Source organism: Aristolochia californica, unplaced genomic scaffold, assembly GCF_029961685.1.
Source record: "Aristolochia californica isolate CCGP_79_NKW_82.1479 unplaced genomic scaffold, dmAriCali1.0.hap1 SCAF_10, whole genome shotgun sequence".
Classification (NCBI taxonomy): domain Eukaryota; kingdom Viridiplantae; phylum Streptophyta; class Magnoliopsida; order Piperales; family Aristolochiaceae; genus Aristolochia; species Aristolochia californica.
Genome location: NW_027181771.1, coordinates 9,438,732 through 9,450,956, shown reverse-complemented (window position 1 = coordinate 9,450,956; position 12,225 = coordinate 9,438,732).

The window sequence follows — 12,225 nt, the reverse complement described above, 5'->3', positions numbered from 1 at the left end:
GCCTAATGATGCAAACATTTCAAGGGGAAGAAAAAATTAAATTCTCATGTTAATGTGTGGTTGGGTATTTATCGAAGCTCAATTGCCCACTTTTTGCCTATCCTTAAAAAATCACAGATACTTTTTCGAATTATCTCTCTCACATTTGCGCATCTCCATTTTGGATATTCAAATTTTTTTTTTTCTGATCCAAACTTGAGTTTTCACTCTCCCATTTTTCTTGTTAAGAAAAAAGATATAAGATCACAACAAAATGAAAATTTTAGAGTTTATGTATGCCAAAGAATTTGGAAACTAGCACAAATGCAAGTGTAGAAAATTATTTCGAACTTAAAAATGAAATCTAAAGTTTTTTTATCCATGTTTAGGAAGTTCCACTAGTACAACCCGTAATAGATTTGATAGGAACGGAACCTGTAACTGATAATAACATCTTTTAAGTGTGGTGGATATGCATGCCAGAAACATATTGAGGATGCAAGTGGCCTAATGATCCAAAAATTTCAAGGAGTAGAAAAATTTAATTCTCAAGTGAACGTATGGTTGGATATTTACCGGAGCGCAACAACCCACTTTTTGCATATCCTTAAAAATCACAGGAATTATCTCTCCCAGAATTTGTGCATTTCCATTTTGATTTTCAATTTTTTTTTTTCAAATCCATACTTGAGTATTCACACCCCAATTTTTCTCGTAAAAAAAAAGATACAAGATCACAACAAAATGAAAATATAACAGTTTATGTACGCAAAAGAATTTAGAAACTATAACAAATGCTTGTGAATAAAAATATTTCACGCACTAAAAAATGAACTCCAATGTTTTGTTATCCATGTTTGGGAAGATCCACTAGTAGAACCCCTAATAGATTTGATAGGAAAAAGGCGTGTAACTCATCCCAACATGTTTTAAGTGTGGTGGATATGCAATCCAGAAACATGTTGAGGATGCAAGTAGCCTAATGATCCACAAATTTCAAGGAGTAGAAAAATTTAATTCTCAAGTTAACGTGTGGTTGGATATTTACTGGCCCAACAACCCACTTTTTGCCTATCCTTAAAAATCACAAATACTTTTTGGAATTATCTCTGTCAGCATTTGTACACTTCCATTTTGGATGTTCAAATTTTTTTTTCAGATCCAAACTTGAGTTTTCACTTTCCCATTTTTCTCGTAAACAAAAAAGATATAAGATCACAAGAAAATGAAAATTTTAGAGTTTATGTACACAAAAGAATTTAGAAACTATAACAAATGCAAATGAAGAAAATTATTTAACGCACTAAAAAATGAACTCCAATGTTTTGTTATCCTTGTTTGGGAAGTTCCACTAGTACAACCCCCAGTAGATTTTATAGGAAAGAGACTTGTAACTGATTCTAACATGTTTTAAGTGTGGGGGATATGCACGCCAGAAACATGTTGAGGGTGCAAGTGCCCTAATGATCCAAAAATTTCAAGGAGTAGAAAAAATTAAATTCTATAGATAACGTGTGGTTGAATATTCACCAGAGCCAAACAAGACACTTTTTGCCTATCCTTAAAAATCACAGATACTTTTTGGAATTATCTCTCTCAGAATTTGTGCATTTCCATTTTTTATGTTCAAATTTTTTGCTCATATCCAAACTTGAGTTTTCACTCTCTCATTTTTCTCGTCAAGAAAAAAGATATAAGATCACAACAAAATGAAAATTTTAGAGTTGATGTATGCAGAAGATTTTTGAAACTATAACAAATGCAAGTGAAGAAAATTATTTCACGCACTAAAAAATGAACTGCAAAGTTTTGTTATGTATGTTTGGGAAGTTCCACTAGTACAACCCCTATTAGATTTGATTGGAAAGAAACTTGTAACTAATCCTAACATGTTTTAAGTGTGGTGGATATGCATGCCAAAAACATGTTGAGGATGCAAGTGGCCTAACGATCCAAAAATTTCAATGAGTGGAAAAAATTAAATTCTCAAGTTAACGTGTGGTTGGATATTTATCGGAGCCCAACAACCCACTTTTAGCTTAGCGTTAAAAATCACAAATACTTTTTCGAAATATCTCTCTCAGCATTTGCGCATCTCCATTTTGGATGTTCAAATTTTTTTTTTCAGATCCAAACTTGAGTTTTCTCTCTCCCATTTTTCTCGTTAAGAAAAAAGATATAAGATCACAACAAAATGAAAATTTTAGAGTTTATGTATGCAAAAGAATTTGGAAACTATAACAAATGCATATAAAGAAAATTATTTCACGCACTAAAGAATGAACTCCAAAGTTTTGGTATCCATGTTTGGGAATTTCCACTAGTACAACCCCTAATAGATTTGATAGGAAAGCGACTTGTAACTGATCCTAACATGTTTAAAATGTTGTGGATATGCATGCCATAAACATGTTGAGGTTGCAAGTGGCCTAAAGATCCAAATATTTCAAGGAGTAGAAAAAATTAAATTCTCAAGTTAACATGTGGTTGGATATTTACTGAAGCCCAACAACCCACTTTTGGCCTATCCTTAAAAATCCTAGATACTCTTCGGAATTATCTCCCTCAGCATTTCTGCATTACCATTTTGGATGTTCAATTTTTTTTTTCAGATCCAAACTTTAGCTTTCACTCTCCGATTTTTCTCATAAAGAAAAAAGAAATAATACCACAACAAAATGAAAATTTTAGAGTTTATATATGCAAAAGAATTTGGAAACTATAACTAATGCAAGTGAAGAAAATAATTGCATGAACTAAAAATGAAATCCAAAGTTTTGTTATCCATGTTTGGCAAGTTTCACTAGTACAACCCCTAATAGATTTCATAGGAAAGAGAATTGTAATTGATCATAACATGTTTTAAGTGTGGTGGACATGCATGCCAGAAACAGGTTGAGGATGCAAGTAGCCTAGTGATCTAAAAATTTCAAGGTGTAGAAAAAATTAAATTCTCAAGTTAACGTGTGGTTGGGTATTTACCGAAGCCCAATTACCCACTTTTTGCCTATTCTTAAAAATCACAGATACTTTTTGGAATTATCTCTCTCAGCATTTGTGCATTTCCATTTGGGATGTTCAAATTTTTTTTTTCAGATCCAAACTTGAGTTTTCACTCTCCCATTTTTCTCGTAAAGAAAATAGATATAAGATCACAACAAAATGAAAATTTTAGAGTTTATGTATGCAGAAGAATTTGGAACCTATAACAAATACAAGTGAAAAAAATTATTTAACGCACAAAAAAATGAACTCCAAAGTTTTGTTATCCGTGTTTGGGTAGTTCCACTAGTACAACCCCTAATAGCTTTGATAGGAAAGAGACTTGTAACTACACCTAACATGTTTTAAGTGACGTGGATATACATGCCAGAAGTATGTTGAGGATGCAAGTAGACTAATGATCCAAAAATTTCAATGTCTAGAAAAAATTAAATTCTCAAGTTAACGTGTGGTTGGATATTTACTAGAGCCCAACAACCCACTTTTTGCCTATCCTTAAAAATCATAGATACTTTTCCGAATTATCTCTCTCAGCAATTGTTCATTTCCATTTTGGATGTTCAAATTTTGTTTTTTTCAGATCCAAACTTGAGTTTTCATTCTCCCATTTTTCTCGTAAAGAAAAAAGATATAAGATCACAACAAAATGAAAATTTTAGAGTTTATGTATGCAGAAGAATTTGGAAACTATCACAAATGCAAGTGAAGAAAATTATTTAACGAACTTACAAATGAAATCAAAAGTTTTGTTATCCATGTTTGGGAAGTTCCACTAGTACAACCCCTAATAGATTTGATAGGAAAGAGACTTGTAACTGATCCAAACATCTTTTAAGTGTGGTGGATATGCATGCCAGAAACATATTGAGGATGCAAGTGGCCTAATGATCCAAAAATTTCAAGGAGTAGAAAAATTTAATACTCAAGTTAACGTGTGGTTGGATATTTATCGATGCCCAATTACCCACTTTTTGCCAATCCTTAAAAATCACAGATACTTTTTGGAATTATCCCTCTCAGCATTTGTGCATTTCCATTTTGGATGTTCAAATTTTGTTTTTATCAGATCCAAACTTGAGTTTTCACTCTCCCATTTTTCTCGTAAACAAAAAAGATATAAGAGCACAACAAAATAAAAATTTTAGAGTTTATGTATGGAAAAGAATTTGGAAACTATAACAAATGCAAGTGAAGAAAATTATTTCACGCACTAAAAAATGAACTCCAAAGTTTTGTTATCCATGTTTGGGAAGATCCACTAGTAGAACCCCTAATAGATTTGATAGGAAAAGGACTTGTAACTGATCCTAACATGTTTTAAGTGTGGTGGATATGCAATCCAGAAACATGTTGAGGATGCAAGTGGCCTAATAATCCAAAAATTTCAAGGAGTAGAAAATTTTAATTCTCAAGTAAACGTGTGGTTGGATATTTACCAGAGCCCAACAACCCAATTTTTGCCTATCCAAAAAAATCACAGATACTTTTTGGAATTATCTCCTCAGCATTTGTGCATTTCCATTTTGGATGTTCAATTTTTTTTTTTCAGATCCAAACTTTAGTTTTCACTCTGCCATTTTTATCATAAAGAAAAAAGATATAAGATCACAACAAAATGAAAATTTTAGAGTTTATGTATGCAAAATAATTTTGAAACTATAACAAATGCATATAAAGAAAATTATTTCACACACTAAAAAATGAACTCCAAAGTTTTGGTACCCATGTTTGGGAATTTCCTCTAGTACAACCCCTAATAGATTTGATAGGAAAGAGACTTGTAACTGATCCTAACTAGAACTAAATGTGGGGGATATGCAAGCCAGAAAGATGTTGAGGATGCAAGTAGCCTAATGATCCAAAAACTTCAAGGAGTAGAACAAATTAAATTCTCAAGTTAACATGTGGTTGGATATTTACCGAAGCCCAACAACCCACTTTTTGCCTATCCTTAAAAATCACAGATACATTTTTGAATTATCACTCTTAGCATTTGTGCATTTCCATTTTGGATCTTCAAATTTTTTTTTTTAGAGCCAAACTTGAGTTTTCACTCTCCCATTTTTCTCGTAAAGAAAAAAGAAATAAGATAAAAAAAAATGAAAATTTTAGTCATTATGTATGCAATAGAATTTGGAAACTATAACAATGTAAGTGAATAAAATTTTTTCATGCACTAAAAAATGAATTCCAAAGTTTTGTCATCCATGTTTGGGAAGTTCCACTAGTACAACCCCAAATAGATTTGGTAGGAATGATACTTGTAACTGATCCTAACATGTTTTAAGTGTGGTGGATATGCATGCCAGAAATTGTTGAGGAAGCAAGTGGCCTAATGATCTCAAAATTTCATGGAGTAGAAAAAATTAAATTCTCAAGTTAACGTGTGGTTGGATATTTACAGGAGCCGAACAACCCACTTTTTGCCTATCCTTAAAAATCACAGATACTTTTTGGAATTATCTCTCTCAGCATTTTTGCATTTCCTTTTTGGATGTTCAAAATTTTCTTTTTCAAATCCAAACTTGAGTTTCCACTCTCCCATTTTTCTCGTAAAGAAAAAGATATAAGATCACAACAAAATGAAAATTTTAGAGTTTATGTATGCAAAAGAATTTGGAAACTATAACAAATGCAAGTGAAGAAAATTATTTCTCGCACTTAAAAATGAACTCCAAAGTTTTGTTATGCATGTTTGGGAAGTACCACTAGTACAACTCATAATAGATTTGATTGGAAAGAGATTTGTAACTATCCTAACAAGATTTAAGTGTGGGTGATATGCATGCCATAAACATGTTGAGAATGCATGTGGCCTAATGATCCAAAAATTTCAAGGAGTAGAAAAAATTAAATTCTCAAGTGAGCGTGTGGTTGGGTATATACCGAAGCCCAACAACCCACTTTTTTCCTATCCTTAAAAAAAACAGATACTTTTTGGAATTATCTCTCTCAGCTTTTGTCCATTGCCATTTTCGATGTTAAAATTTTTTTTTTTCAAATCCAAACTTGAGTTTTCACTCTCCCATTTTTCTCATAAAGAAAAAAGATATAAGATCACAACCAAATTAAAATTTTAGAGTTTATGTATGCAAAAGAATTTGGAAACTAGAACAAATAAAAGTGAAGAAAATTATTTCACGCACTAAAAAATGAACTCCAAAGTTTTGTTATCCATATTTGGGAAGCTCCACTAGTACAACCCCTAATAGATTTGATAGGAAAGAGACTTGTAACTGATCCTAACATGTTTTAAGTGTGGGGGATATCCATGCCAGAAACATGTTGAGGATGCAAGTGGCCTAATGATCCAAATATTTCAAGGAGTAGAAAAAATTAAATTCTCAAGTTAACGTGAGGTAGGGTCTTTACCGATTTCGAATTTCCCAATTTTTGGCTATCCATGAAAATCACAGATACTTTTTGGAATTATCTCTCTCAGCATTTTGCATTTCCATTTTAGATGTTCAAAATTTTTTTTATCAGATTCAAACTTGAGTTTTCACTCTCCCAATTTTCACGTAAATAAAAAAGGTATAACATCTCAACAAAATGAAAATTTTAGAGTTTATGTATGCAAAAGAATCTGTGTTTTTCAAGGAGTAGGAAAAAATAAATTCTCAAGTTAACGTGTGGTTGGATATTTATCGGAGCCCAACAACCCACTTTTTGCCTATCCTTAAAAATCACAGATACGTTTTGGAATTATCTCACTCAACATTTGTGCATTTACATTTTGGATGTTCAATTTTGTTTTTTTCAGATCCAAACTTGAGTTTTCAATCTCCCATTTTTCTCATAAAGAAAAAAGATAGAAGATCACAACAAAAAAAAAAATTAGAGTGTATGTATGCTTAAGAATTTGGAAACTATAACAAATGCAAGTGAAGAAAATTATTTCACGCACTAAAAAATGAACTCCAAAGTTTTGTTATGCATGATTGAGAAGTTCCACTAGTACAACTCGTAATAGATTTGATTGGAAAGAGACTTGTAACTATCCTAACATGTTTTAAGTGTGGGGGATATGCATGCTAGAAACATGTTGCGGATGCAAGTGGCCTAATGATCCAAAAATTTCAAGGAGTAGAAAAAATTAAATTCTCAAGTGAACGTGTGGTTGGGTATTTACCGAAGCCTAACAACCCACTTTTTCCCTATCCTTAAAAATCACAGATACTTTTTGGAATTATCTCTCTCAGCATTTGTGCATTTCTATTTTGGATGTTCAAATTATTTTTTTCAGATAAAAACTTGAGTTTACACTCTCACATTTATCACGGAAAGAAAAAAGAAATAAGATCACAGCAAAATAAAAATTTTAGAGTTTATGTATGCAAAAGAATTTGGAAACTATAACAAATGTAAGTGAAGAAAATTATTTCACGCACTAAAAAATGAACTTCAAAGTTTTGTTATCCATGTTTGGGAGGTTCCACTAATACAACCCCTATTAGATTTGATAGGAAAGAGACTTGTAACTGATCCTAACATGTTTTAAGTGTGGTGGATATGCATGCCAAAAACATGTTGACGTTGCTAGTGGCCTAGTGATCCAAAAATTTCAAGGAGTAGAAAAAATTAAATTCTCCAGTTAACATGTGGTTGGATATTTACCGGAGCCGAACCACCCACTTTTTTCCAATCCTGAAAAGTCATAGATACTTTTTAAAATTATCTCTTTCCACATTTGTGCATTTCCATTGTGGATCTTCAATTTTTTTTTTCAGATCCAAACTTGAGTTTTCACTCTCCCATTTATCTCGTAACGAAAAAAGATATTTGATCACAACAAAATGAAAATTTTATAGTTTATGTATGCAAATGAATTTGGAAACTATAACAAATGCAAGCGAAGAAAATTATTTCACGCACTAAAAAATGAACTTCAAAGTTTAGTTATCCATGTTTGGGATGTTCCACTAGTACAACCCCTATTAGATTTGATAGGAAAGAGACTTGTAATTGACCCTAACATGTTTTAAGTGTGTTGGATATGCATGCCAGAAACATGTTGGGGATGCATGTGGCCTAATGATCCAAAAATTTCAAAGAGTAGAAAAAATTAAATTCTCAAGTTAACCTGTCGTAGGATATTTACCGGAGTCCAACAACCCACTCTTTTTGCCTATCCTTAAAAATCACAGATACTTTTTGGAAATATCTCTATCAGCATTGATGCATTTCCATTTTGGATGTTCAATGTTATTTTTTCAGATCCAAACTTGAGTTTTCACTCTCCCATTTTTCTCATAATGAAAAAAGACATTAGATCACAACAAAAAGAAAATTTTAGTGTTTATGTAAGCAAAAGAATTTGGAAACTATAACAAAAGCAAGTGAAGAAAATTATTTCGCGCACTAAAAAATTTGGAAAGAATTTGGAAAGTTCCACAAGTACAACCCCTAATAGATTGATAGGAAAGAGACTTGTAACTGATCCTAACATGTTTTAAGTGTGGTGGAAATGCATGCCAGAAACAAGTTGAGGATGCAAGTAGCCAAATGATCCCAAAATTTTAAGGTGTAGAAAAAATTAAATTCTCAGGTTTAAGTGTGGTTGGATATTTACCGGAGCCCAACAACCCACTTTTTTCCTATCCTTAAAAATCACATATAATTTTTCAAATTATCTCTCCCAGCATTTGTGCATTTCCATTTTGGATGTTCATTTTTTTTTTCAGATGCAAACTTTAGTTTTCGCTCTCCCATTTTTCTCGTAAATAAAAAAGATATAAGATCACAACAAAATGAAAATTATACGGTTTATGTATGCAAAAGAATTTGGAAACTATAACAAATGCAAGCAAAGAAAATTATTTCATGCACTAAAAAATGAACTCCAAAGTTTTTTTATCCATGTTTTGGACGTTCCACTAGTACAAACCCTAATAGATTTGATAGGAAATAGACTTGTAACTGATCCTAACATGTTTTCAGTCTAGGGGATATGCATGGAAGAAACAGGTTGAGGATGCAAGTGGCCAAATGATCAAAAAATTTCAAGGAGTAGAAAAAATTAAATTCTGAAGTTTACGTGTGGTTGGATATTTACCGGAGCCCAACAACACACTTTTTGCCTATCCTTAAAAATCACTGATACTTTTTGGAATTATCTCTCTCACCATTTGTGCATATCCATTTTGGATGTTCAATTTTTTTTTTCAGAACCAAACTTTAGTTTTCACTCTCCAATTTTTCTCGTACAAAAAAAAGATATAAGATGACAACAAAATTCAAATTTTACATTTTATGTATGCAAAACAATTTGGAAACTATAACAAATGCAAGCGAAGAAAATTATTTCACGCACTAAAAAATAAACTCCAATGTTTTTTTATCCATGTCTCGGAAGTTCCACTAGTACAAACCCTAATAGATTTGATAGGAAAGAGACTTGTAATTGATCCTAACATGTTTTAAGTCTGGGGAATTTGCATGAAAGAAACAAGTTCAGGGTACAAATCGCCTAATGATCCAAATATTTCAAGGAGCAGAAAAAATTAAATTCTCAGGTTAACGTGTGGTTGGATATTTACCGCAGCCCAACAACCCACTTTTTGCCTATCCTTAAAAATTACGGATACTTTTTGGAATTATCTCTCTCAGCATTTGTGTATTTCCATTTTGGATGTTCAAATTTTATTTTTTGGATCTAACTTCAGTTTTCACTCTCCCATTTTTCTTGTAATGAAAAAAGATATGAGATCACAACAAAATGAAAATTTTAGAGTTTATGTATGCAAAAGAATTTGGAAAATGTAACAAATGCAAATTTAGAAAATTATTTCCCACACTAAAAAATGAACACGAAAGTTTTGTTATCCAGGTTTGGGAAGTTCCACTAGTACAACCCCAAATAGATTTGGCAGGAAATAGACTTGTAACTGATCCTAACATGTTTTAAGTGTGGTGGATATGCGTGCCATAAACATGTTAAGGATGCAAGTGGCCTAATGATCCAAAAATTTCAAGGAGTAGAAAAATTAAATTCTCAAGTTAACGTGTGGTTGGATATTTACCGGAGCCCAACAACCCACTTTTTGGCTATCCTTAAAAATCACTGATACTTTTTGGAATTATCTCTCTCAGCATTTGTGCATTTCCATTTTGGATGTTAAATTATTTTTTTAAGATCCAAACTTGAGTTTTTACTCTCCCATTTTTCTCGCAAAGAAAAAAGATATAAGATCACAACAAAATTAAAATTTTAGAGTTCATGTATGCAAACGAATTTGGAAACTATAACAAATGCAAGTGAAGAAAATTATTTTACGCACTAAAAAATGAACTCCAAAGTTTTGTTATCCATGTTTGGGAAGTTCCACTAGTACTACCCCTAATAGATTTGATAGGAAAGAGACTTGTAAGTGATCCTAACAAGTTTTAAGTCTGGTGGATATGCATGCCAGAAACATGTTGACGATGCAACTGGCCAAATGATCCAAAAATTTGAAGGAGTACAAAAAATTAAATTCTCAAGTTAACGTGTGTTGGATATTTACCGGAGCCCGACATCCCACTCTTTACCTCTCCTTAAAATCACAATTTATTTTTGGAATTATCTCCCTCAGGATTTGTGCATTTCTATTTTGGATGTTCAATTTTTTTTTTCAAATCCAAACTTGTGTTTTCACTCTCCCATTTTTCTCATAAAGAAAAAAGATATAAGATAAGAACAAAATGAAAATTTTAGAGTTTATGTATGCAAAAGCATTCTGAAACTATAATAAATGCAAATGGAGAAAATTATTTCGCGCACTAAAAAATGAACACCAAAGTTTTTTTATCCACGTTTGGGAAGTTCCACTAGTACAACCCTTAATAGATTTGAAAGGAAAGAGACTTGTAACTGATCCTAACATGTTTTAAGTGTGGTGGATATGCATGCCAGAAACATGTTGAGGATGCAAGTGGCCTAATGATCGAAAAATTTCAAGTAGTAGAAAAAATTGAATTCTCAAGTTAACGTGTGGTTGGATATTTATTGGAGCCCAACAACCCACTTTTTGCCTATCCTTAAAAATCACAGATACTCTTTCAATTATCTCTCTTAGCATTTGTGAATTTCCATTTATGATGTTCAATTTTTTTTTTTTTCAGATCGAAACTTGAGTTTTCACTCTTCCATTTTTCTCGTAAGGAAAAATGATATTTGATCACAACAAAATGAAAATTTTAGAGTTTATGTATGCAAAAGAATTTGGAGACTATAACAAATGCAAGTAAAGAAAATTCTTTCGTGCACTAAAAAATGAACTCCAAACTTTTGTTATCTATGTTTGGGAAGTGCCACTAGTACAACCCCTAATAGATTTGAAAGGAAAGAGATTTGTAACTGTTCCTAACATGTTTTAAGTGTGGTGGATATGCATGTCCGAAACATGTTGAGGATGCAAGTGGCCAAATGATTCAAAAATTTCAAGGAGTATAAAAAATTAAATTCTCAAGTTTCGTGTGGTTGGATATTTACCGGAGGCCAACAACCCACTTTTTTCCTATCCTAAAAAATCACAGCTATTTTTTGGAATTATCTCTCTCAACATTTCCATTTTGGATGTTTAATTTTGTTTTTCAGATCCAAACTTGAGTATTCACTCACCCATTTTTCTCGTAAAGAAAAAAGATATAAGATCACAACAAAATGAAAATTTTACAGTTTATGTATGCAAAAGAACTTGGAAACTATAACAAATGCAAGTGAAGAAAATTATTTCACGCACTAAAAAATGAACTCCAATGTTTTGTTATCCACATTTGGGAAGTTCCACTAGTGCAACCCTTAATAGATTTGATAGGAAAGAGACTTCCAACTGATCCTAACATGTTTTAAGTGCGGTGGAAATGCATGCCAGAAACATGTTGAGGATGCAAGTGGCCTAATGATCCAAAAATTTCGAGTAGAAAAATTTAAATTCTCAAATTAACGTGTGGTTTGATCTTTATCGGAGCGCAACAATCCACTTTTTGTCTATCCTTAAAAATCACAGACACTTTTTTCAATTATCTCTCTTAGCATTTGTGCATTTCCATTTATGATGTTCAATTTTTTTTTTCAGATCAAAACTTGAGTTTTCACTCTCCCATTTTTCTTGTAAAGAAAAAAGATATTTGATCACAACAAAATGAAAATTTTAGAGTTTATGTATGCAAAAAAAATTACAAACTATAACAAATGCAAGTAAAGAAAATTATTTTGTGCACTAAAAAATGAACTCTAAAGTTTTTTTTTCCATGTTTTAG